Source organism: Balaenoptera acutorostrata, unplaced genomic scaffold, assembly GCF_949987535.1.
Source record: "Balaenoptera acutorostrata unplaced genomic scaffold, mBalAcu1.1 scaffold_900, whole genome shotgun sequence".
Taxonomy (NCBI): Eukaryota; Metazoa; Chordata; class Mammalia; order Artiodactyla; family Balaenopteridae; genus Balaenoptera; species Balaenoptera acutorostrata.
In genome coordinates, this window is record NW_026645728.1 from 64,152 (window position 1) to 85,549 (window position 21,398).

General features: G+C 45.6%; 1 long non-coding RNA gene across 7 annotated transcripts in view; it reads left to right on the forward strand.

Moving 5' to 3' along the window:
• Positions 1-20,960, forward strand: part of LOC102998687 (uncharacterized) — a 40,824-nt gene extending 19,864 nt beyond the window's left edge. For 2 of the 7 annotated variants that reach the window (XR_009006851.1, XR_009006852.1), the window contains exons 4-7: positions 3,319-3,422; positions 13,922-14,012; positions 15,080-16,512; positions 18,129-19,544. This is a non-coding gene — a long non-coding RNA (uncharacterized LOC102998687). The other 5 variants (XR_009006850.1, XR_009006854.1, XR_009006848.1 and 2 more) reach the window with 5 other exon arrangements.
• The last annotated feature ends 438 nt before the right edge of the window (positions 20,961-21,398 follow it).

A 21,398-nucleotide genomic window follows, 5' to 3' on the forward strand; every position in this document is an offset into this window, starting at 1 on the left:
ATTAAAGACTAAGAAAAACTATTGAAAGCAGCAAGGGAAAAATGACAAATAACATACAAGGGAACTCCCATAAGGTTAACAGCTGATTTCTCAGCAGAAACTCTACAAGCCAGAAGGGAGTGGCATGATATACTTAAAGTGATGAAAGGGAAGAACCTACAACCAAGATTACTCTATCCGGCAAGGATCTCATTTAGATTTGATGGAGAAATCAAAAGCTTTACAGACAAGCAAAAGCTAAGAGAATTCAGCACCACCAAACCAGCTCTACAACAAATGCTAAAGGAACTTCTCTAAGTGGGAAACACAAGAGAAGAAAAGGACCTACAAAAACAAACCCAAAACAATTAAGAAAATGGTCATAGGAACATACATATCGATAATTACCTTAAACGTGAATGGATTAAATGCTCCAACCAAAGACACAGGCTTGCTGAATGGATACAAAAACAAGACCCATATATATGCTGTCTACAAGAGACCCACTTCAGACCTAGGAACACATACAGACTGAAAGTGAGGGGATGGAAAAAGATAGTCCATGCAAATGGAAATCAAAAGAAAGCTGGAGTAGCTATACTCATATCAGATAAAATAGACTTTAAAATAAAGAATGTTACAAGAGACAAGGAAGGACACTACATAATGATCAAGGGATCTATCCAAGAAGAAGATATAACAATTATAAATATATATGCACCCAACATAGGAGCACCTCAATACACAAGGCAACTGCTAACAGCTATAAAAGAGGAAATCGACAGTAACACAATAATAGTGGGGGACTTTAACACCTCACTTACACCAATGGACAGATCATCCAAAATGAAAATAAATAAGGAAACAGAAGCTCTAAATGACACAATAGTCCAGATAGATTTAATAGATATTTAAAGGACATTCCATCCAAAAACAGCAGATTACATGTTCTTCTCAAGTGGGCACGGAACATCTTCCAGGATAGATCACATCTTGGGTCACAATCAAGCCTCAGTAAATTTAAGAAAATTGAAATCATATCAAGCATCTTTTCTGACCACAACGTTATGAGATTAGAAATGAATTACAGGAGAAAAAACGTAAAAAACACAAACACATGGAGGCTAAACAATATGTTACTAAATAACCAAGAGATCACTGAAGAAATCAAAGAGGAAATCAAAAAATACCTAGAGACAATGGCAATGAAAACATGACGACCCAAAACCTATGGGATGCAGCAAAAGCAGTTCTAAGAGGGAAGTTTATAGCTATACAAGCCTACCTAAAGAAACAAGAAAAATCTCAAGGAAACAATCTAACCTTACACCTAAAGAAACTAGAGAAAGAAGAACAAACAAAACCCAAAGTTAACAGAAGGAAAGAAATCATAAAAATCAGAGCGGAAATAAATGAAATAGAAACAAAGAAAACAATAGCAAAGATCAATAAAACTAAAAGCTGGTTCTTTGAGAAGATAAACAAAATTGATAAGCCATTAGCCAGACTCATCAAGAAAAAGAGGGAGAGGACTCAAATCAATAAAATCAGAAATGAAAAAGGAGACGTTACAAAAGACACCTCAGAAATACAAAGCATCCTAAGAGACTACTACAAGCAACTTTTTGCCAATAAAATGGACAACCTGGAAGAAATGGACAAATTCTTAGAAAGGTATAACCTTCCAAGACTGAACCAGGAAGAAACAGAAAATATGAACAGACCAATCACAAGTAATGAAATTGAAACTGTGATTAAAAATCTTCCAACAAACAAAAGTGCAGGACCAGATGGCTTCACAGGTGAATTCTATCAAACATTTGGAGAAAAGCTAACACCTATCCTTCTCAAACTCTTCCAAAAAATTGCAGAGGAAGGAACACTCCCAAACTCGTTCTTTGAGGCCACCATCCGGCCTAGCCTAAAAGCAAGTTGGTCCCCTTTCTTTTAAGATCTTATCCTTACTTTGGTCTTACAGCTTCCAAACTGAGTAGGGGAGGGACAAGCGTTCTGGCACAGGATGGGACCCAGCCAAGGAAACAATATTGAATTTGAAAATTTAAAAAATAATTTATTATGGGCAAGTAATGCAGGGAGAAAAAAAGAAGAAGGTGGGTCAAATTTTAGGAAAAGTAATGAAATCTTGGGAGAAGATAATAGTTGAAATCAAAAGCAAACGAAAATATAGCATGAGTTTAAGTAATTGATAGTAACGACAGAAGTAGGGGCGTCATACCTAGAGAGAAGAAAATACAGTCCTACCATACTCTTGTCCCCAGGACTGAGCAAAACTTAAATAGTTAATATAACTTCTTGGTTTTCAACCCTTGTTGTCAACCTGTAGATAAAACACAGGACCCTTTGCTGTGATTGCATAAGAAAATGTAAATGTGATCAGCACAGACAAACGAAACAAACATGGTATTGACAGAAGGTGAGCTGTACAAGGGGAGAGGAAAGACAGAGAGCTGTGGGGACACAAATAGTCTCAGGCAGAAAGAAAATGATGAGATTAGGGGGAAAGTTGATACCATAAGAAAGTTGAGAGTATAGCTATATACTAGAGCTAATAATATTTCTTGAGAGCTTCTGGGTGTTGGATACTAAAGGCTGCAAATGCCTTATTATTATTTGCATCGTCATGAGCAACTCCATGCGATGGGTATCATCCATTTCCTCGGTTTACAGGTGAGGAAATAGAGGCCCAGGAAGGTTATATGAATTACTCAGGATTGCAGAGCTAGTTAACTGAGGAAGAAAGCTTCCAAGCCATGTGGTCCATGTCCAGATCCAGTGCTTTTAGCTACTATGCTACCACTTCTCCCATCAATAAAGCTAGCAAAACTCCATGAAGTTACAAAAGAGAAGCAGCATGAGTAATGACATGAATATGATGTATTGGAAAAGAAGAGTGATGAGTAGTAGTGGGGGTAGGGGTTTATCTTCCTCCTTCATGTTAAGGTGTTAAAATGGATCTAAAATGGATATAGCAGGATAAACATAATGTTTAGAATTATGGGGGTGACACTGAAGTAGCGAAAACCTGTCTCTGGAGAGGGGAACGGGGGTTAGACGGGTTGAATTTCAGTATTATTTGAGTTGCTATCATGTTCATGTATTATTTTCATTAAAAATACTTTAATTTATTTAGAAATCGCTTCAACTGTGTAAATGCATCAAAACATGAAATTCAAAATTATCTTTAAATCTCTCATACATTTGTTAAATGCTTTCCTTATCAGGATCGTTCTTATCAGTTTTGAAGGCCATTTTTTAAAAATAAAAAGCCAAGAAGTATGAGTTTTTAAAATTAAAAATTGTCCCTGATAATATTGCCAGGCACCCCAGAGAGAAGGTGTGGAACTATTAGAAGCAACCTGGATATCAACCCTGCTTCTGGGAGGCAGTTCTGACTACAAGGGCAGGAGATTCTCTGAAGCCAGGTAGCAGGAGTTTGTTTTTTATTTTAACATTTTATTGGAGTATAGTTGCTTTACAATGGTGTGTTAGTTTCTCCTTTATAACAAAGTGAATCAGCTACACATATACATATATCCCCATATCCCCTCCCTCTTGTGTCTCCCTCCCACCCTCCCTATCCCACCCCTCTAGGTGGTCAGAAAGCCCTAAGCTGATCTCCCTGTGCTATGCGGCTGCTTCCCACTAGCTATCTATTTTACATTTGGGAGTGTATATATGTCCATGCCACTCTCTCACTTTGTCCCAGCTTCCCCTTCCCCCTCCCCATGCCCTCAAGTCCATTCTCTCCGTCTGCGTCTTTATTCCTGTCCTGCCCCAGCAATCTCACTACTGGGCATATACCCTGAGAAAACCATAATTCAAAAAGGGTCATGTACCACAGTGTTCATTGCAGCTCTATTTATAATAGCCAGGACATGGAAGCAACCTAAGTGTCCATCGTCGGATGAATGGATAAAGAAGATGTGGCACATATATACAATGGAATATTACTCAGCCATAAAAAGAAATGAAATGGAGGTATTTGTAGTGAGGTGGATGGACCTAGAGTCTGTCATACAGAGTGAAGTAAGTCAGAAGGAGAAAAACAAATACCATATGCTAACACGTATATATGGAATCTAAAAAAGAACAGAACAGAAAAGGTTCGGGAGCAGGAGTTTTGATCCTCTGGAACCGTAACAAACAACTTAGAGTAAATGAATCAGGCGCCTGGGTGCCTGGAGGAGTCTGGAAGCCTCTCTGTGATGGTGTTCTTTGTTTTTACAGGTCTAATCTCATAAATGTTGCACTAGGCTCAGTGCTGTGCATTTTTAGACTGTTATATTTTTCCACCTGTGTACTTCATAAAAGTAAGCACTTTTATGCTCCCTTTAAAAAGGGGATCTCCCATTTGAATTGCCAAGTGAAAGCTTTAGAAGGAATTCATTAAGCATACATATATGTGCAGTATCTCCACCTGTCACTGAAGTGAGTATGAATGTATGTATATCTATCTATCTATCTATCTATCTATCTATCTATCTATCATCTATCAATCATTATCTCCCTGTTTACCTATCTGTATCAGTCTGCTTAGGCTGCTATAACAAAATATCATAGACTGAGTGTCTTGAACAACAGACGTTTCACACAGTTCTGGAGTCTTGGAAGTCCAAGATCAAGGCAAATCCAGTTCCTGGTGAGTCCTCCTTTTTTGGCTTGTAGAGGGCCACCTTCTTGCTGTCTCTTCACATGGTGGAGAGGGAAAGCTCTGGTGTATCTTCCTCTTCTTATAAGAGCTAATCACATCATGGCAGCTTCACCCTCATGACCTCTTCTAAACCTAATTACCTCCTGAAGGCTCCACCTCCTAATTTCATCATACATAAGAGGATAGGGTTTCAACATATGAATTTGGTTGGGGGGGGCACAGAAATTCACTCCTTAACTCTATCTATCTATCTATCTATCTATCTATCTATCTATCTATCTCTCTATCTCTCTATCTCTGTATCTATCTGTCTATCTATCTATGTTTCTATCTCTCTCTATCTCTCTATCTCTGTATCTATCTGTCTGTCTATGTATCTATATCTATCTCTCTATCTATGTCTCTGTCTATCTCTCTATCTGTCTATCTATCTATCTATCTATCTATCTCTACCTATCTATCTGTCTATCTGTCTATCTCTCTATCTATCTATCTGTGTATCTATCTATCTTTGTGTCTATCTATCTATCTGTCTATCTCTCCATCTCTCTATCTATCTATCTGTCTATCTATCTCTCTCTCTCTCTCTGTGTCTATCTCTCTCTCTATCTGTCTATGTATCTATCTATCTATGTATCTGTCTATCTATATCTACCTGTCTATCCATCTATCCTTATGTATAGAACAGTAACAGTGGCTTATAAGTCACTTCCCTACATTATTTTATCCTTCCAAAACTCTTGAGAGGTCAGTAGGCCATAGGAAAAGCACTGAGTTCACTGAAACACTTGAAGGTTGAATTAACTGTTTGTGATCACTCAGTCAATAAATGGTGATGCAGGGAATTCTACACACATCTCCTCTGTCCTCCTTTCCTCCTTCCCTCCCTCCTACTTGCTGACTCTATTCCAGCCACATTATTTACTAATTCTTCCCTGAGGACACTGGCATCCTTCCTCTGGGCCTTGCAGAGGTTATTCCCATGATCTGGAATGCTTTTCCCTCAGATGTCTGACTCATCTGCCTCCCTCTAGACTGTTCAAATTCCACCTTCCCAGTAAGACTTATCCTGTCTACCGTTTACGTTGAAAGCCTTGCTCCTCTCTGCCCACAATCTCACCTCACCATATACTGCTTAATCTCCATAGCATTTATTCCTGGCAAACCTACCAGATAATGTACATAGGTTTCTGTTCTCCCTTCCAACTGGAAGATAGGCTGCACAGACTCAGGAATTTTGCCATTATTAAACCTAGTTGAGGCCCAGTAGAACTCTAGGGCCAGCCAGAACTGGGCACAATTGTCACTCTTGTGATTTGATATTTTAGTGGGTTAGCTCAGAGCCAAGCCAGTTATTAAAGAGGATCTTTTCTGCTATTTTAAGCAACATGGTACATTTGAGGTCAACTTAAATTTTCAATAATTACAGAGCAGGTATGAACTCTTCCTTTGTTTCTCTAGACACATGGACCTGGATGCCAAATCTGTCCTCTCTGGGTGTAAAGGGGATTATGAAGTTGACTGGCCTAAGTCTCAATTGAATAAAAAGATGCCCCAAAAGACATTTCAACATTTTTGAAAAGTACAATCATTAAGTGTGGTTCCTTATCACACATCAGGGATTCTCTAGCCTCCAGTGTGGTCGGAGTGGTGAGGGGACAGAGAGACATATAGAGAAGCCAGGGTGAGTCACCCCATCTCTCCCTCCTCTGGACCTTAGTTCCTCCTGATTGTCACTCGTTACACTGAAAACAGATTTCAGGAGTCAGCACATGCAGCCATAATGTGTGCCTAATTCCACATCCCAGTCACTGGGACACAAAATTTTGGTGTCTTAAGTCTGGCTCACACATCACCACTCACATATGTCAGTTCTTCCTCTACAGCTGAGTCAGTGAGTAAAGACACATAAACAGAAGTAGATTAATACGAACAAGGTTTTATTGACATATATATATATGTCCATAAAGCTGGGAAAGAGAAGGGCCCATTCAGGCAAATGCACAGGGGGAGAGGAAGCATCTGAAAACAGCAGTGGGCATCCTGCCAGTTCCAAGTCTAGGGAAAACTTGGGTCCGCCAAGTTAACAGTCAAGCCAGGGATGGCACAGAGGATGGTACAGGCAGCTGTCTTCCATTCTCCTGACTGGAGCGTCTCAAGTCTGGTGTAGTTCTGAAGTGGGCTCATATGCTCCTCACCCTCCAGCACACACACACACACACACACACACACACACACACACACACACTCTTGCACACCCCTGAGGTGTGGTCCTCCGGCTTGCTGTAGGAAGAGAGGAGGTTAAGTTTCACTTAAAGGGGCTGAGCCGCTTTCCAGTGAGGCAAAGTCCATTCATGGTGACACACAGTTTGCAGAATAAGATCTGCTCTTCATTTGTTGAGTTTCTTCATAGAAGAAAGGAATTCGCTGGTGGCTCCTATGAAGCCCTGGGCAGGTTATGCGGCTGCCAGACTCCTGTGAGCACAGGCACAGCTGCCCTGACCAGGAGCCTGCAAACACAATGCTGGCTCGTCTAAGTCAGAGGGGTGTCGTGACTCGGGGGCCCCAGTGTTCTTCCTGAGCGTGGCGCTTCCTCTCTAAGTATGGATGCTGCTGTCCCCCATGCCACCACCTGGGTGTTGACCAGGGGGGCCTCGGGTGCTTTGTATGAATGCGGCACCAGAAGTGTATCCAGTCACAGCAGGTGTGGTGCTGTCCCCCATGCCCCCCCCCCCGTTCTCTGCACAGATGGGTTCCAAGTCTGATGGCAGTTATTGACACAGGGCCTCCCAGCACCGGTGAGATGTTGTGCCCTCCATCCGCACCACCTGTGTGTTGGCCAGGTGGGTCCCAGTTGTAAGCGGGAATAGCAGGTCCTCCAATCATGGGCATGATGTTGTTCCCTCCTAGAGGACCACCACCTAGATTGTGGGCAGGTGGGCCCCTTGTGCTTGGAAATAAGGTAGAACTAGAAGTGTGTTGAAACCCACGGGTGATAACCACACTTGCAACTGCAACAGATGTGGTGTGCTCTGTTAGAAGGTGGAAACTGACATGTCCCTTGACAGATTTCTCCTCCTTGGTGATGGAACTTTTAAATGTAGATTTTCTCCGTCCAGATGGGCCCTGTGTGCAGTGACGGAAAGTGGGAACCCTAGGGCCTCCCATTGTGGGGATGGTGTTGTCCCCTGCCATCACCGTACCACCTGTACTCAGCCCAGGTGGGCCCCAGGTGTTTGGATTTAAGGTGGAATCAGGTATGTTCCCAAATGCTGGGATGGTGCCTGCCCCTCCTACTGCAGCAGCCTTGCCGTGGTCAGGTAGATGGCAGGTTGTCTGGCCCAAAGTAGGAACAGAAGCGGTGCTGGGTGCCCCACTTAGTCCTGCCCCGAAGTTAAGTGGTCTGGATGCCTGTGAGTGAGTGAGGCCTGGGGCTGACACACCGACCCCAAGGCTCCCACCGGCCGTAGGGGCTGCAGGTCCCATGAACAGTGGGCCCGGTGTGGTGTCGGCAGAGAGCGAGCTACTCTCCCCAGTACTGGGCATCCTGGTGGCAAGTCCGAAGCCAGTAGCAATGGACACAGCCCTGGGGAGAATGCCTGGCTTGTCGCCAAAGGCCGGCTGCGTGTTGCTGGTGGTGGCGAATAGGGAAGCTGGCGAAGCTGCCGGCATGATGCTGACTCGCGGTGGCTAGGCTGCAGGGGCGACTAGGACTTTATCTTATGCTGAAGCTGCTGGGTTTCCCAACAGAAAATTATCATTAGGCCTCTGCCCATCGTTGGCCCCCAATGTGGCCTGAGACGGGAGACCTGGGTCCAAGGAAGCTTGAAGTGTTGGTCTATCTGTTGGCCACGTTGCAGGTAAATGCGTTGAGGCATGGGCTGAGGCATTGCTACTACTGGGAGGTGTGTTCCCAGAACTAGGAACAGCCCTGTGAAATGCCTATTGGTTCTGCCTGGAGACAGGCCGAAGGCTGGTGACGGCTGAAGTGACTGTGTAAAATTTTTCTTTCAGTGGCAACCTATAATCTTTAAAATATGGTGAGCATCTTGTCTGTTTTGAAGGGGATATGACAATAAATCTACCAGATGGAAAATCCTGTTAAAAGTAGAAAAGCTTTAGTAATTTGCTCAGTGTGGTGGTTTTATCGTTCTTTTTCTTTTTCTCCCTTGGGTGACGGCCGAAGTCGTAACTGGGGGGCTGGGGAAAGCAGGAACCGAATGGAAAATGACAGCCTGGGAAGGAGGTGTGGTGTCCATAGGTACAGTGTCAGAGCTGCTGCCTGCTGAAACATTGGTGACGGCCGAAGCCGTAACTGGGGGGCTGGGGAAAACAGGAACCGAATGGAAAATGACAGCCTGGGAAGGAGGTGTGGTGTCCATAGGTACAGTGTCAGAGCTGCTGCCTGCTGAAGCATTGGTGACGGCCGAAGTCGTAACTGGGGGGCTGGGGAAAGCAGGAACCGAATGGAAAATGACAGCCTGGGAAGGAGGTGTGGTGTCCATAGGTACAGTGTCAGAGGTGCTGCCTGCTGAAGCACCGATGCTGGCCGAAGCTGTAAATGGGGGGCTGGGGAAAACAGGAGCCGAATGGAAAATGACAGCTCCGGAAGGGGCAGCAGTGTCCATGTAGACGCTAGGCTGCAAGGTCACACTTCCAGATGCCGTGACCATGCTGGTGGAAGGGATTGCCACAGAAGTCCTGGGCTGCCCAGTTACAATAGGGGGATTGATGGTAGGGGCTGGAAGAGGGGTAGGTAAGTATAAAGGAGGGGTAGGAGCTACACAGATGGGTGTTGGGGGTTCTTTTTCATGGGACGGTGGCTGGACCTTCCTTACATTCTTGGGGATCTTTTTCCAGCGACACTGAATGTTCTTCTCCAAGGTGCCTGGGTGTTTGGCAGCAGCTAAGCACGGAAGCTTAGGAGGAGGGGGCAGCTCACCTCGATCCCACGTCAGTGCCTCGTTCCCCGACGGGGGCGACCTCAGCCCTGGCAGCGGCAGAAAAAGCGGCAGGGGAATCTTCCGCTTCCAGGGCCTACTGCTGGTAGATAGCAGGGAAGGGGAGCTTCTTGTTGGGATGCGTGAAGACTCTTCACGCTGCAGCTCCTTCCCAGACGTCGGTGAGCCTGGTGATTTGGGCCGGTGGTCTTCACCCAGCACTTTTTTTGTTGGCCTCTCCAGCAGCAGGGAGCAGCATGAGGTTGGGGCAGAGGACACCACGGCATGGGATGGGACCTTCACCTCCCTCTTCTCACCTCCTTCCCAAGCTGTCATTTTGCATTCTGCCCCTGTTTTCCCCAGCCCCCGTCTCCTCAGTGGGAGGTGACTGGATGGTACCGGCTTCCTGACGTTGACTCCCTGCTCAGGGCAGATGGCAGGCGCTGGAGCAGCAGGGTGGTCCCGGTCAGATGTGGCAGCCTCCCAGGAGGGCAAAACCAGCGGGTGACAGCCCACCGGGGCCCCACGGCGGGGCGGGCGGCGGGGCCGGTGGGGCCGGCGGCGGTGGCGGAGCCAGGTACGAAAGTTACACAGTAAATTGCCCATGTAGGACCGGTTGTGCGCCAAGCGATCTGAGAACAGAGTGTGAAACTAGGAGAGCTTCTCCTTAGCTTCACCTCCTCTCAAGGTCTAGCACGCACTGGACACTGGATGGCTCAGCCTGGCGCTTGTGACATGCCCATTGTACTCGTCACAGAGAAAGGGTGGGCGGGGCAGGGGGTGGGGCGGGGGGCGAATGCAAGCCCAGCCCGTGGAGAAACCCCGGCCCAAGGGCAAAGGGCGGGGCCCCAGAGCCCGACCCCTTCTGGACTTTCTAGTGGCTGGGACTTCTCACTGTGGGTGACAGGTGTTTGGCACCGGATGGGCCACCATGCGGAGACTGTTGGGGACTGTGGAAGCCTTCTCCTGCAGAGCTCACCCTGCCTGGGCACCGGCTCTGCAGGCCCCTCAGCCCTGCGTATGTATCGGCCAGCCCTTCCCCCACAAGGGGCCCAGGGGCCAGAGCCTGTTCAGAGCTAAGTGCAGGAGGCACCCAGAGCTTGCCAGGCTGTGGCCCGCCTCCTCCAGGGACCTCCCCAGCTTCTCTGCGAGGCCTGATGACGGGAGCACCTTCTCCAGGGCTGCTCAGCTGCCAGCATCACCATGAGCCAGGTGGCGAAGGTTTCTGAGCAGGGGATGCAGAGCCCTGACCCGACTGGGTGCTGCACCCCACGATGTCCCTTCCTGGCAGATAGGTTCTTTCTTCACTTCTTTTTCGAAATTTGGTAAAACAACATTTAAACCTTCGACTGTTCTTCAGGGTATACAGATGGTAGTGGCTTAGCCGGGATTCGAAGCAAGCCTGTGTGATTCCAGAGCTCGTGCTCTGGACTGTGGCGCCTCCTTATCATATATGCTTCATGTGTTACTTTTGTTTTTTTTCTTGTGGCCCTTATGGTACTTAGCCCTAAGTGCCATACGTGTGATGAACACATACACTGCCATGTAGGAGGTCTTCTTTTGTTCAACGCATGAATTGCTCATCCACCACACTGGGTTCTAGTCTCAGAAGATACAGGTCAGGGAGCACCAGTTGTCAGCATAGCAGCGTCCCACATTTCTAATTGAGGCTTGCAGCCCAGATTTTCCCTTTGGTCTAGTTTGAAGGATCCAGATATGTAAAGCTTATATTCTAGATAAATCATGGGCTATCCGGAAAGAAATTCACCAGTAAGTTATTCCAGTTTCTCTGGCCTTCCTGGAGTATATCCAGTAAGGCATCTCATTCATGTCTGGAAAGCAAATATATCATTTATTGCAACTTCATCGTGGAGCGACGTATTGGTTTAAAGTACGATCAACACAATTTGGTCATTGTCAGTATGCCAGCTGGGTCCACTGTTTACTACACATATGTAACTCTAGCGATTCTTATGCCCAAGAGAGGAGACATACTCTTGGGTGTCTAGGGCAAGGGAAACATGTGTTGTTATTCAGGAGCTGGAAGCTTCAGCATGACAGGAAAGAATTGAAAAATCCTGGTCTACACATCACTTTACCTTGTTTGAAACTTGTTTCTTTGGCTTGCTTCATTGGAGTGTTTTCTCTCTCCTGGGGCTGACATTGTGTGTTCTGTATCACGCATGTGACATGTAGAAGTTTCAGAACCCAGAGTCATATAGATGAGTAAAAATTTATTTATATATTTTAGTTTAAAATCTATTGAAAATAACACTGGGCATAATTCATATATTCCAAAATTAGTTTGACCCTCTGCCCATGAGATTCTTTTTATGATATGTGACAGCTAATTTGGACTTCCATCCCCAATAAACTTTGAGGTTTGAGGACACAAAAGGTTTTGCTCAGACCTAAATTCTGTCTGAAAAAAAGGGGTAAATATTATAAGCCCTTTCTAACCTCTCCAGGAGCAGAAATGATTTCCAGCTGTGGCATTGAACCATAATTCCTTGATCTCATTTGAGAAGAGTTCAGTAAGAAACAATGTCCTGATTTTTGTTTGTTTTGTTTGTTCCCTGTTTTCTTGTCTTGCTTACCAACAATCCATTGTAATTCATGAGTTTGTATGGCAGCAGGCTGAGTGTTCCCTGGAGCTCATTAAATGAACTTTTGTTCCTAAAATGATTTTTGTCTCCTTGTTTTCGGCCCCTCTTCTTTCCTCTGCCCTTGACTATAACCAGAGCTCAGCAAAAGCTGACTGGCTTTGTGCAGACCCTACTTAGGGTAGTCTTTTCTTAATTATTTTATTCATGGCTCCTCCATTTCATTGTTTGCCTTCTCAAAATGTGTTGAAATCTTTCTGTGGTTGATGACTTCCACAATGTCTTGGCTTTTATTGGTTGCTTAATTTTGGTATTTCTACAGTTTTATTTAAACATGGTTTCAGGAGGAACAGAAAGTAAATGTTTCCTAGTCTGCCATCTTGCGCTGAAAATCCCTGTTGATTTTAGCATCCAGTGTTCCCATGGGAAAAAACCCAACCTTGGCATTAATAGATGTAACAGTCAAGATTTCAGCTTTTCTTGAGCAATCACTAAGGATTTAATATGTGGTCATTTCTAATGGGAAAATAATAACTATCTCATGGAGTTGATTTGAGGATTAAATTAGATAATGAACATGAAAATGCTTTGTAAGGTTTAAAAATCTATAAAAATGCTTTTTGTTATTATTTGATTTGTTGCTATTTCAACTTTAGCTGACAGTTGTTTATGACCTGGCTTATGTGAGAAAATGCCTTCTGGTTTATTGTTTTGAAAGCCAGAATATATTTTTCAATAGCTGAATGGAAATGGCATCATTTGTGAAGGTTAAGGGTGAAGGCATAAATGTTTCTTGACACCTATCACTTTACAATGTTTTCAGGAACTAATTGACTCATGTATTCCTCTTCCAAATTTTGCTGAGGACCTCCTACCAGCCAGATGCCTTCCATCAGGTGTTGGAAAGCATTTTCTGGATTTTAAATGTCTTAGGCTTTGTGGGCCATATACAGTTTCTGTAGCTTCTCCTCCCCTTTTTTCTTCAACAACCTTTCGAAACGTGAGAACCATTATTAGCTCACAGTCACACAGATCCAGGCTGAGCGCCTGATTTGATTTGTGGCCAGTATTTGCCGATCCCGGCTCTGCGTCCTCACTGAGGAGGAGGCGCATTTTTGAGTAAATCACTTCTTTGAATCAACTGTTCGTCTTCTGGGGCTTGTCCTTATTCTCCTACAGTCTCTAATCAACATGGCATCCAGAGAGATCCTATTAAAACAGGTCAGATCATGTCACCCAAGTCTCTTCAATGGCTTCTTCACAGGAAAAGCAAAGTCCTCAAAGTGCCTCCACAGCCCTAGAAATCTGGGCCTCTGTTTCCTCTCTGACTGTTTCCTTCTCCTCTCCACTTTGCTCCCTCTGTTTTCCACACACTGACATCCTTTCTGCTCCTTGGATACTCCAAACCCACTCTTGCCTCATTGCCCTTCCATCTGACTGTTTCCTATGCTTGTACTATTCACTTCCCAGATATGCACCTTGCTCCTTCTCACAACCTTAAGTTCCCTCTTAAATTTTATCTTCCCCAGAAAGCCCTCATTGATCACTTACTTTCAGATCGCAGCCTCCTCCTACCAGCTAACAATCTCCATCTCCCTTCCCTGCTTGCTGTTTTTCTCCAGCACTTACCTGATATACTAGTTATTCTACCCATTTATTTAATTTTTATTTACATATTTAAACTTATGATTTTATATTTGCTTCTTTACTTTTGTCTCTCCCCTCAGCTCGAGAGAGGCTATATTCATCTGTGTTGATCACTGCTGTGTTTCCTGAACATGCCTATAAAACATACTGAAGAAGGGTGCCTGAAATTTGGTAAGGGATCAATCAATTTTCTTGGCTGAATGAAGAAATATGTTCATAAATTAGTGAACAAATCTCTGGGGTTTCTGAATTAAGGACTAATGGGAAGAGGAAGGCAAATGGTTGGGACAGGGTACTGCAAGAAGTAGTATTTGGAGTACTCTGATAGCTATCCTAATAGATACGATTTTGGCATTGCAATGGAAACTGCTGGTTATGTCACAGCAATTGGAAAGGTGTGCAGCCCAAGTCCAGCCTGAAGACATTCTTAGTGCCAGCCAATCCCAAACATAGAATGCAGAGGATTGTGCAAAAACACTAATTTGCTTTTTCCATCAGACACCTTTCAGTGCTAACGGTGACCATGTTGGATGAGAGCCCAAGAGTTCCATCCCTCATCTTCCTCTTCAGTTCCAACGCCCCGCAGTTTTTCTGCCCCTGCCTTCCCCCCGGGATCTTCTCTTCATTTCAAAGGAGGCAAATATGCTTGATAGAAAGTACTCCCTTCAAATACGTCTTCATGACAGACCAGTGTTTCCTTGTTAATGTTTATCACTTTTCCTCGGTAACTTAAATGCATTCTTAGGCTAAAAGAAACCTCTCTGGCCTTACCCAGCCTCCCTTCTTGCTGGAGGAAGAACAAGGGAGTAGAAGGAGGGAAAATCCGGTCCTGATGTCACTGTGATGTTTTCAGCTCTTTGCTTTCCCCGGATGCTAAGTGTGATATGCATTTGGATGGCCAAAGAGGCCGAGATGGGATGCTACACTCTCCCCTGAACGTTTTGAACAGGTCGGGATGACCCTTGTGCTAGATGTTACCAGATGTCCATTTCTTCCAACTGTGAAAGAAGTTGATCTGTCCACGTTGTCATTAACTGTTCATTGTTGGGATTTCTAAGTGTTGGGCCGGCACTGTCCTAACTGCTGTGGGTATCACTGTGGATTTGGGGGTGACATGGGGGTGGTGTTAAGGCTACCAAATAAACATAACATGTAGTAGCAGATATGAAAATGGCCGTATGGAAACAATAATGAAAATACAAACAAGAATGTAACTAATTTTAACTTGTGTGGTGCAGGGTAAAATTGAAGCGTCCTGGCAGACAGGAGAAGTGACGGAAGGAGAGCTGCGTCTGGACCTTGGAGGAGGGCTGCGATCTCACAGGAGAAGCAGGTGCGAGGGAGACCCTGGGGCAGCCACCGGGAGGCCAGGAGGCTGGAGTGAGCATGCTCAGAGAGGCTGTGGTGGGATCGTGGTCCGTGAGGATGAGGGTGGAGGAAGTTACACAGGTGGGATGGGGCCAGGTTTCACCTGACTCTGAAAGCCAGGCAGAAGGCAGACTAGAAACTTGAGGCTTGTGTTTCTCAAACCCCAGGCTACTCATAAATATGCAGCATCTTCCTGGAAACTCAGTGTTATACAAATATTTGGGGCAACTCATTCTTTAACTCATGTACTAAAACAAACGTTCTGGAGTAGAATACAAAATTGACGTGACTTTCGTAATAAAATATGCATTTTTGAAGCCACTTTGGTTTATGGCAGGTCCCTTGCATGACACTGTCACACCCCCAGGGACTCTTCTCCATATGGGGTGTATCACGGGACAGTTTGAGAATTTCCTTAAGCAATAGGAAATGAGACCTCACTGCCCAAGGCTTTGCTCTGTGCCTGGAGCATCTTTTCTGCCCCTGTGAGCATCTTCTGGTCCCACTCCAAGAGCTGATCTGACATCTGGGCTAATAGAGCAGAGTGACTGTGTGTCCCACGAATATTCGCCAATGCCAAGATGTGGTCCCTTAATATCAAGTGCTAGGACATCTGTACGGTCCTTTGTAGGTTGATTTGCCATCATACTCTCCACAGCCCTAGAAATAATAATATTACCCTGATTTACAAATGAGGGAATGATGTGCGGCAGGTTTTGTAAACAAGTTGGATGGGTACTTTCGAGAAGACTGTATGTCAGGACATGGGTCCTGGCAGGCAGGGGGCCCCAGAGTCATATTCATGTGTGCAGCCCTTTGATCTGGAAGGTGCCTTCTGTCACGGTCATCCGCCAGCTTCATGGAAGGCAGCCGCCCTTCCTCATTCAGTTCTCCAGCGTCTGTCAACTGGTGCATTGCTGGACAGGAATTCATGACAGCGTTCAGCCCCATGTTTCTTATGAAGAATTTAACTGAAGCAAACAGAATTTAGGTGGGCAATTTAGCCTTGGAGATTGCTGTCTGTCCATCTGTCTGTTTCTGTCTTTTTCTCTCTCTCTTTCAGGTTATTGACAATATCATCATGATTTGAAACCCCCAGAATCACCTGCTTTTATTTAGCAGGGTATTGTAAATAGTAAACTACTGTCTTCAAAGCTCAGGAAGCCCTGTCTATTTTAATACCAACTTTCTGAAGGCTCATTAGTAATTAATGAAGTCATTAAGAATGGTTCACAGTGACTGACACCTTCCTGGCAACCACAATCTCCTCTTGTACTTAGAGGAAATGCCACTGGCTCCACAGGTTTGATTTGGGGAGTGGAGTGGGTAGCTGTAGGGGGCAGGAATCAGATTACATAAAGTTTCACAACAGCCATCAGCCAGAACAGAAAGCTGTGCGTGTGTTCCTCCAAGTTCCTCTACTTCGGAAGCTGTGCCTTCATCCATCCAATGCTGGTTTTCAGAAATCTTGCTAATATCATGTTTTCCAAGACAGTACCGTGTGGCTCAACTCAATTAGCAAAGATGTAAGGTTGAAAGTCACCCTCTCTTTTTTCTGTTGTTGTTTTTTCTCCCATTTTCACACATTTCCTTTTTTCTTGGCATTGCCTAGATTTATTCTCCTCTTTTCCCTTTTAGGAACAGAATTTGGCATAAATAAATAACTGACAAAATGGTATAAGCAGGAGGGTAAACACAGGGTTTCTCCAGCCTCCGCTGCAGGTCGGGGTAATTTGTTGCAGCAGGTGGTTACCCACAAGAAGGACGGGAGCTCCAACGGCTGCTGTTTAATTTGTATTTTAATAAAGCAACCCACAGCCTTCCCTTAATTGCTGACAATGGAACGCGAACCCCCTCCAAAGCCTTTCAGGTCACTAATGCACTGAAATTGTTAAATCGAAACGGACTACTTTAGCCAGGGCACTGGCCACAAGGTGGAATTCGGTACATTTCATACCTCAGTGCATTTAAATGGTATGGAGCTGATATTTAATACAAATGCAAGCACCAGTGGAGTCCGCATACTTAATCTGCCTTCTCCAACTCTCAGAATTAAGCAGTTGATCTATGGGACACAAAGGGATCATCCTTCTCTCAAAGAGAATATTTTATGACCAGGCAGTTTATTTATTTATTTGAAATTTATTTATTTATTTTTTATACAGCTGGGTCTTATTAGTTATCTATTTTATACATAGTAGTGTACGTATGTCAATCCCAATCTCCCAATTCATCCCACCACCACCAGGCAGTTTAAAAGGCACTGACATAAACAACTGTTTACAGCTCTCTCTCTCTCTTTCATCTTCAAAAGGCAAAAAGTACATGTAAGGACTTGCTGTTTGGCAGACAAAGCATTTTAGAAAGTCACTTGAAATGCTTTCCTTTTCCTTTGAGGATGACTGAATCTTTGATAGGTGCTCAAGAGAGTTCTTATAATTTAGTTTATTTCTCTTATTTTTTCTTAAGGGGGAGAAGTGGGATAGTGTGAAGGCACAGAGCTGAAGCCTGCATTTTTTTATTTTTTCATTTTACCTTCATTTATTTCTTCCATTTATTTCTCGCTCTCTGCTTTCTTGTGGAAGTGGAAATCTTACGGCTTAAATCATAAAAGTATTATTTATGGCTTTTACTCCATGACTGAACGTGCCAGATTTTCTGGGACAGGGTCAATTTCAAAGGAACAGCTAAGGTTAATTTCATCCTTGGGGCTTTGTAAGAATTTCACCTAGACAAAGGAAGGAAATAAAAAACAAATACTTTGCTACACCCCTTGTCCTATTTTTTGACTCCTAGTAGAGGGTCACTCTCCTTTTAGCCATGCTGATATTTGGAAAGCCACTATGGAAATGACTTAATTTTTGAGGTATATGTCTCATAAATAAAATGTGTGTCCCTCATCTTCTCATTTCCTTCCAGCGCTCCAGGGAGTAAGAAGACATGGAGTGAAGAGCTGCCTCATTTTCCAGAGAGAATAGGGGCACTGAGAGCTTGGAGGGACGGCGGTAGCTGTCACAGTCCTGAATTTTTACCTCCTGGAATCCAGGATGGGCCCCTTCCCCACCCCGCCAGCTGGATGAGTGATCACAGTGGAATAATGATGCCAGGAGGCTCAGAGGTACACTCTGCGTTTTGAATTGGGTTTTATTAGTCAGCCCACTTATTGAGTGCTATGTGCTGTCACTGGAGTTATAAAGATATACATGATACCAGCTCTGCCCCTACAGAGCTTGCAATGTGTTTAGGGAAACCAGGCATATCCCCATGAAGCAGAAGCTCACTGAGCAAGGCAGCAGGAACTTTTGCCTCCAAGGATGCAGATGGTGATAAAGATTGCAATTGTCTGAGGCTACAGGGGACGAACTGGAACCATAGCCTGTGCTCAGAGACATGCGGATCCCAGAAGGAAAAGGGTGAAAGGCGAGTTCTAACTAATCTGAAATTTGATATTCCAAGAGCTTCCTTTAAAAGGCCCTTTTAAAATTCTTTCCCTTCCTCTTAAAAAATTCAGCTATCAAATGTTGTCCGCTATCAAATGATGTCCTTTCCATACAGTGAAAAATATACACTAAGGAAAGAAAAAGGGTAAGACTCATGCTCTATGATTCCTTGTTGAACAAGGAAAAGCATTTGGACTGTTCTCACCCCGTGATGAGTTTCTTTTCCTCTCCTTCCTTGCTTTGGTTGATGATGTGAGTCTAAGCAATTCACTGAAGCCACGTGAGAACAAGCAAAAGTCAGGGTCCAAGCAGAATTACTAGCTTGGGGAATGCCTGTCTCTCTGGACCTCCCTGTGAGACCAGTGAGGATTTCCAGACTTTCGCAGACTTTAAAATCAGCTCTCCTGAGACTGAATAAGGTGCAAAAGGAAACTGTCTTCTCAGGTTGGGTGGACCATGAGGGAAAGAACGGATGGATAAATCCAGAGAAGGTGCATAATCTGTCCTCCCAAACAATCTAAAATGACCTTCACATGCCCTCCAGGGTGGCCCCGGGAAATACATCACTAGATTCCTCCAGGCTTTACCTTGCTCTGCTTCCCAGAGCCTGTGTTACACCGGCAGAAACACCACCGTCATATTTCTCCCTGCCCTCAGGAACATTCACCAGTTGGGGGAAAAATAAAGCCAGAAAATTGTTGCTATGGGCTCTGTTTTGTGGAAGTTAAAATGCTGGTGCAGGAATCTGATTGCTTGATAGCTCCCTCTCTCTCTTCATCTCTCTCTCTCTCTCTCTCTCCCTTCCTCCCTCTCTCCCTCTCCCTCTCTCTCTCACCCTCCACCCTTTCTCGGCTCTCCCTCTCTCCCACCCCCACTTTTTCTACTCTCCCCTCTTCCCTCCACTGGACTCCCAGGGCCGCTCCCACACCGGGTTGGAGGAGAGCCTTACAGGTTGTCAATGAAACCTGGAATTATTTCCTTTGATGGCTCAGGTAATAGTAGGAGCCAAGGCAATGAGTGAGGTCGTCTGAAACCAATGCAGTCCTGCCCGGGACCCGGGAGCCAATCGCAGGAGCAGAGGGCGGGGCATCAGCGCCAGCAGAAAATTGCTAAGTGCCTCGCTAGCACAGTTGGTCCGAGCCGCCGAAAGGTCTGGTCGCAGAGACGGGGACGCGTAATCCTCAGCGTGCTCCATCCCGACAGCAGCCCTCCACGGCTCGGCAGGGCAGCGAGCCTCTGGGCACCGGCCCCTCTGCTCCACGGAGAAGGTACTCCTGCTGCATCCCGGCGGGGCTGCTCTTGCGTTTCCGTCCTCAGCGGCTTGCAGTTTAGCCTCTGTAGAGGGGTTGCAGAAAGAAAAGTTTAGGGGAGGAAATGTGACAACGGAGGGAAATCACCGTGTTTTGTTGGGAGGAAAACAAGCTGACGGTTTGGGAAACTTCTGTGCTGTCTAGAACTGGATTGGTTTACTACTCTCTCAATTAGCCGCGCTCAGGTCTGTGGAAATAGGTCTGGTCTTGGGCTAGGGTGCCTGCCTGTTGGGGTGTAGATTTGGATTTGTTGGGTGAAGGGGGTTGAACCCTGGATGTGCTGCTTCCTGGAGGGCGCATTGCTGGGAGGCTGACTCTGGGAAGCGTGATGGGTTGGTTGGGTTTTCCACCATAGGGTCTTCCCCCTTGACTTTATCCTGACCTGCTGTCCCCCAACTCTTGTGACCTTCAGTTTGAGTCCTTCCTCAAACTTCTGTCTCCTTCCTCGCCCCTCCCGCTTGCCGACTCTGTCTGCGCTCATTTAATGTGGTGGAAGGAGACATTTCCTGGGGTGTGGGCGACTGTCCTGTTTGACCTGATGGGCGTCTGCCTGTCACATAACTTGGTGAGAAAGCAACAAAACGGTTCCCAGAGGAAAAGCCGTCACTCCACTGATTAGCTCCCAAAAACTCTGGAAGACTGTCTGGGCTTGGTGTGTACTGAAATAAAGGGGATGGAGTGAAATTGCAGCCCGTGTGAAGGTTACGCCCTCACCAGGGACAGGCCGTAGGGTGCTAAGGAAGCCCGAGGCTCTGGGTGCATGGGGGCTGAGGGGCTGCTCGCACCGCCATCCCTGCTGCCTGTGATGACTGTTCTTCAAGGGAAGGGCTGGCCACGGCAGGAGGCTGGGCCAGGCTTGTAGCATCCTTGTTCCTTTCTGAGCAGTTAGGACCACAAGGGCCCTGCTTGCTCTGAGTCCCACCGGTGGTCCTGAGGAGAAGCCCTTCTCCCCACGTTCTGCCACCCGGGAGGTATTAGGTCAGTGGGCCTCCTAGGAAGCAGGGTCCCCATAGGAGAAGGTGATGTGCTTGGTCTTAAACTTCCTTCCTGCTTTGGTGCAGGCAGCTCCTATTTGAATGTTCCACAGCACTTGGCCAGGTGTGTCCTCCCACCTGCTGGGTCCTCAGAAGCAGCTGGTCCAGGACTGATCTTCCACATCCCTGAGTCCCTCTGAATTCTAGCCTAGACCCGAAGCTGGCAAGTTCGGTTCCCAGTCCTGGCAGGATGGGGATGTGCTGGGAGGACTCCTCCAGGACACCTGGTCCCCAGGACACCCTTCCCGCCGAGGTGTAGATGCCTCCATTCTCCGGCTCCACAAATCACATTCACTCTTTAATTCTTGTTTTCTTTAACCTCCACAAGGGCTTCTCCTCCGCCTCCTTTACACAGCTATTTCGGGTGGGAGATGTTATTGCCGAAGCTCTACTCACAATGCTTAA